This window comes from Mus pahari, unplaced genomic scaffold (assembly GCF_900095145.1).
Source record: "Mus pahari unplaced genomic scaffold, PAHARI_EIJ_v1.1 scaffold_10889_1, whole genome shotgun sequence".
NCBI lineage: Eukaryota > Metazoa > Chordata > Mammalia > Rodentia > Muridae > Mus > Mus pahari.
In genome coordinates this window covers 21,248-27,212 of record NW_018393371.1, presented here as the reverse complement: position 1 = coordinate 27,212, position 5,965 = coordinate 21,248, and the positions used below count along the sequence as shown (strand labels likewise).

The 5,965-nt window shown below is 39.7% G+C and overlaps 1 long non-coding RNA gene across 1 annotated transcript in view; it reads right to left on the bottom strand.

Moving 5' to 3' along the window:
* The window catches only part of LOC115063350, a 6,104-nt gene extending 2,309 nt beyond the window's left edge, over positions 1-3,795 (bottom strand). Inside the window, exons 1-2 of the long non-coding RNA XR_003843201.1 lie at positions 3,709-3,795; positions 2,501-2,649 (exon numbers count right to left, since the gene is read on the bottom strand). This is a non-coding gene — a long non-coding RNA (uncharacterized LOC115063350). The remainder of the gene's footprint in view (positions 1-2,500; positions 2,650-3,708) is intronic.
* Between the last annotated feature and the right edge of the window lie 2,170 nt (positions 3,796-5,965).

Genomic DNA, 5,965 nt, shown 5'->3' with positions numbered 1-5,965 from the left:
TGAGTTTGAGGCCAGCCTGGTCCACAAAGTGAGTTCCAGGACAGCCAGGGCTATACAGAGAAACCCTGTCTCAAAAAAAACAAACAAAAACAAACAGAAGAAGAAGAAGAAGAAGAAGAAGAAGAAGAAGAAGAAGAAGAAGAAGAAGAAGAAGAAGAAGAAGAAGAAGAAGAAGAAGACGTCGACGACGACTAATTGCTAAGATCCATCAAAGTTTTTTTTAAGGATTTTGTCAAGAGAGTTGGAAACATTTATGGTAGGTAACAGGAAAAGCAAAATCAATCAACTTACAAAACAAAGAATATTAACAAATAATCAAATGGTATATTCCCAGAAAACCATATGATCAACATGAACGCATTTCACAAAAGTTTCCGAATGTATTAAATAATCATGAAATGACTGAAGGAAGCAGATAGATGGTGATGCAGATAAGCTTCAATATCTGCCATTTAGAAAGACAACCATGAATAGCACTGAAAACCAGTAATGAGTAGCACACCTCCAGAAAACCATCCACACAACAGCAAAAGATGCACAATCTTCTCAAACTAATGCAGAATTCTGGACTTGGGCCATGTCAGCAAGGCCAGGTTTTAACCCCAGCACTGGATTGGCTAGAACAGTGGATCTCTCAGTTCAAGGGGAGCCTTATCTATGGAGTTCCAGAACTGCCAAGACTACCAAGACAAAGTGTCCCAAAAAATAAAATTAACAAAGAAAAAATTCTTTAAACCTAGTAAAGACTATAGATTTAAAAAATGTCTTCTCATGAAAAGATGGACCATCCAGAAACTGCCCCACCCGGGGGTCCATCCCATAATCAATCACCAAACGCAGACACTATTGCATATGCCAGCAAAATTTTGCTGAAAGGACCATGATATAGCTATCTCTTGTGAGGCTATGCCAGTGCCTGGCAAATAAAGAAGTGGATGCCCAGAGTCATCTATAGGATAGAACACAGAGCCCCCAATGGAGGAGCTACAGAAATTACCCAAGGAGCTGAAGGGATCTACAACCCTATAGGTGGAACAACAATATGAACTAATCAGTACCCCCAGAGTTTGTGTCTCTAGCTGCATATACAGCAGAAGATGGCCTAGTCGGTCATCATTTGGTCTTGCAAACTTTGTATGACCCAGCACAGGGGAATACCAGGGCCAAGAAGTGGGAGTGATTGGGTAGGGAAGCAGGGTGGGGGGAAGGTATAGGGGACATTCGGGATGGCATTTGAAATGTAAATGAAGAAAATATCTAATAAAATAATTTTTAAAAAAATGTCTTCTTCACACTTAACACTCGCGAGACTTGAGGCCTCAAGGTGTCCAGTGGGGTGAGGTTGGGGGTGGGGATGTCATCTTCGAGATGGGGGGCAGAGGAGTGGGATGGGGAGTGTTCAGAGGATGGACAAGGAGGGGGATGGCAACTGGACTGTGAAAAAAGATTAAATAATAATGATAAAAAATGAAAATTTTGAAAAAAACTCCTCTCTAAGAATCTGGAATACTGATATCAGTAGAAGACAAAGGAACACATAAAAGACATGTATTCTGAGTCACTGTTAGCATGTTCTCAGTCAAATGTGAAGAGATATAAAAGGATGTTTTTAAAATTGGAAATACCAAAATCACAGAGACATTTTTAAATATAGAAAAATCATTCCAAAAATTTATAAAATGAGAAACTACAAAATTTTTTTTAAAAGATTTNTTTATTTATTTTATGTATATGAACACACTCTAAATACACCAGAAGAGGGCATCGAATTCCTATCCAGATGATTGTAAGCCACCACGTGGTTGCTGGGAATTGAACTCAGGACATCTCTGGAAGAGCAATCAGTACACTTAACCACTGAGCCATCTCTCCAGCCCCACAAAAAATTTTTAAAATATATGAGAGGAGGATCAAACCCAAGGGTGATTTCAAAATATATTAAAATTATAGCAGTGCAGATCTTGCACAGTTGACAAGAAGACAGACAAGAGCGGGTATCAGTGGTAAGGTAATATTGACAGAGTTTAATACTATGCAAAGTTATTAAACAAATCTTATCAAAATCTTGCTGGCATTATTTTAGGGAACCAAGAAATTAACTATAAAAGATAAGACAACTTAAAGGAACTACACAATGCTCCAAAACTTTATGAGCAGAAAAAAAAAAAACTAACAGGCATCAAGTGTTCTGACTGAACAATACATTAAAATTATAACAGTGAAAATATTTAATATTGGTAAGAAGATATGATCAGGGATGTGAATGGGAGGGGGACAATATCCCTCACATACAAACCAATAAAATTACATTTGCCGCTATGAATTAATTCTTACATAAAGGGTCTTCTAAAACCTACAATGGGCATATTCTGATGTTATTCTCACTGCAAGTATCTAGGAATATTTAGAATGAAATAGAATCTGGCAAAACAAATCTCATGTCCTCTTTCTACTGGGACTTGAGCCCCTCCCCATCCCGTCTTCATTCCCTCTAACATACCTGGATCCTTTGCTAGTTTCCTCTCTTCACCATCCAGGGCTCTCAGCATCCAGGGTGTGCTGAACTACCTGAGGAGTGTGACAGCTGCACATGGGAAAGAGTCTTCAGGAAGCACACACAACTTTTCATGGAATGAAAATAAATGATGCCTAAAAAAGGATAAACATGAAGGAGAGAGAAAGTATCTGAAATAAAAATGTCTCTTTTCCTCTAAGCATGTAGGCTCAGACACATGCACAGTTATTCTCCCTTGAACCCTGAGGAGGAGCTATGAGACTTCAGGAAAACTATTGTCACTCACAGAAACCAGACTGCTGCACTGTCCAAAAGAGATCTCTGCCAAAAGCCCTATCTGCAGGGTCTAGGAATTCCCACTCCTCCTACACGAAGTCCACAGTCACAGCACTGAATAACAAACCCTACAGTAAAAAACAGCAGCTTGGCCACCTATGTAAGGGCAAAGGGCTTTCCTTCAACCAAGGAGACAATTTTCTGATACAGGGGAGTGATCATAATTATTCAAAAGATGCTTTCTGGAACTTTATTTTAATCTATAGTGGGTTTCTAATTATATAAATAGTGTGGTCTGATACACTTGCACTGCAATACTGGGCTTGCCTGGACCGAAGGAGTAACATAAGAACTCAGCATATGAAGAGATAGTTCTGAATGTTTTACTTACATCCTAAACTGCATACAACTCTGATTAAAAAGTTCATGGCCACTAAAAAGTCTGCTTAGTGAGTATTAGTGTTTACACCCATGACAATGCGCTTCGCAAAGTGTTTTTTTTTTTTTTCTGTTCAATAAATCTGCACTGGTTCCTCATAAAATATTATATACAAAGCTCTCTAGGGATGTCTATTAACCAGGGCCAAAGGCATTCTCTTGAATGAGCAATACTTGATTTCTCACAAGGTAGTGAGAAATGAACTTACTTTCCACTATCTTTGTAATTGCCACATTAGGAAACAGGAAACAGTGCAACTGCCCTTTTATGAGTTATTTTATGACTGAATACGATAGTAACTGGACGATAAATGAAAAAAAAAAAATCACGATAAATCCCAGTTCACAGGATCTCAAACTTCCTGACAACCATAATATATCCATAACAGAACTGCGAGCGCGGCGTCTTTAAGAGCAGCTGCGGAAAACACCCCGCTGCTCAGCTCCCACCCCTTTCCCAGCCCCGCAGCTCCTCTAACCTGGGAGGTACCAGGGCTGCCAGGCTGCGGTGCGGTGCCCGCCACTGTGCTGCTGACCGCTGACTCCACCGGGCCCGTAGCTACGGAACTGCTTCTGAGGAGACTTTTCCGGGTCTAGAGAAAGCTAGGACGCGGAAACCAAAAGGTAGCAAAACGATTGGTGGAAATTCTTGTCACTCAGGTCTCGAGCTGCTCTCCTAGACCTGCCCACTAAATGCTGATTATGGTCACGTGGTTCCCCTAAGCATTTTACCCGCTAAACCCTTTTCCTCTTTAATCAGTTTTAATCTCTCCTCCCTGCTTTTATCCTGTTACTGTCAATGTCCTGCTCTTGCCAGTTTCCCTGCCCTGGGGGTTCAGTTCCCTCCCTCTCAGTCACTGGCTTCCTGCTGCACAGCTCCACCTGTGGACCTGCTCTGCACAACCTCCCTACTGCTTACTAACAGACTAGAAAAAAACTGGTTCCATAGGACTCTGCACTCTGACATCTGAGAGTGAGTGAGTTCTGAAACCCTCAGATAATAGATAGGCAGCCTAACTTCTTAGATTGGAATAAAACATTCTGGGCTACAAACGCACAGCAAAATATAACCAAAACCCTAAATTCCAATTTCTTATGTTTCATTCCCAACACACAAAACTAATTATGAGTCACAAAGTTTGGCTCCCTCCCAAAGTATGTGTCAAAACATACAAGAGAGACCACTGAGATGAAAATGTGGATAAAAACGGATGGGACAGAGAATGATGGGAGGGGGCTCTGCAAGCTCTCTGGGGAACTCCAGTTTCACTCTGTAGAAACAAGCAGTACAACAGGGCAGTTGGAAAGCACGGATAAAGTTACACTCCAAGAGATTTGTCATGGCCACAATAGCAAAGAAAATAGATAGTACAAATACTTTGCAAGAATATTTTGCTGTAAATAATCTGACAACCAGTTCATGTGAGTCATAGTGTGATAGAATTTTGATAACCAGGAAAAAAAATGCTGACGTGAGTTTAGTACTTAAAATTCCATGCAGACGGGATTCATGGTCAGGATCATAATGGTAAGGAAAATGGACATAGTAATACTTGAATTTTCAAGGGAAAGGGCATTTGTGTCTAACACATCTCTTTATCACTCTGGTCTGCAACATACAAGCTGGTATTTGGGTAAGGAATGCACTGAATCTATAGATTTATTTTGGTAGGATGGCCAGTTTTACTATGTTAATCCTCCTCATCCACAAACATGGGAGATCTTTCCACATTTTAGTATATTCTTCAATTTCTTTCTTCAAAGACTTGAATCTTTTATCATAGAAGTCTTACACTTGCTTGCAGTGTGTTGTGGAAACTGTTGTTTCTACCCAGTTTTTGATTATTCACTTCCAAGGTAAACGACATACACAATCTTTATAATATGCCTTTATCAGCACCAGAACTAGGAATGTATCTATCATCTATGCAATTTACATGCCTATTTCCCAACTATTAATCCTGTTATATTTTGTCATGTTTTATCTTGGCTGCTTTGAACTCCAATTAGCCAGCCAACATGGCCATTATTCTAAGACACTTAGCCCATGGTGGCTTCATCTACTTCCACCTTCTTTCTCACCAGGGTTCTTCTTTGACACACCTCCCCACCAAGCCTATTTGTCTTCTGCCTGTTTATTAGCTGTAAACATCTTTATTCACTAATAAGGGATAACTTGGGGTCAAGGTCACAGAGCATCACTTGGGTACCTGCAGAATCTCTGTTTCCTAGGAGGCAACCAGGCCTTGTGGTCACTATTTAGCATTACAATATAAGCAAAAGACAGAACATCAACACAATAGAGTTAACACCAATATACTTTATATTTTTTGAGGCTACGGTGAAAGTTGTTGTATTGCTGACTCTTTCCTTTGGTTTGTCACTTGTATAATGGAAGGCTATTGATTTTTGGGCATTAACTTTGTACTTTGGTTCCTTGGTGGAAATTCTTGGGTCACTTATGTATACTATCATATCATCTGCTAATAGTGATACTTTGACTTCTTCCTTCCTATTTTGTATTCTCTTGATCTCCTTCATTTGTCTTATTGCACTAGTTAGAACTTCTAGTACTATGTTGAATAGATAAGAATAGTGTGGGAAGTTTTGTCTTGTCTGTGATTTTAGTGGAATTGCTTTAAGTTTCTTCCCATTGAATTTGATGTTGCCTATCAGCTTGCTGTATATTACTCTCATTGTGTTTAGGTATGTGCCTTATATCACTGATATCTCCAA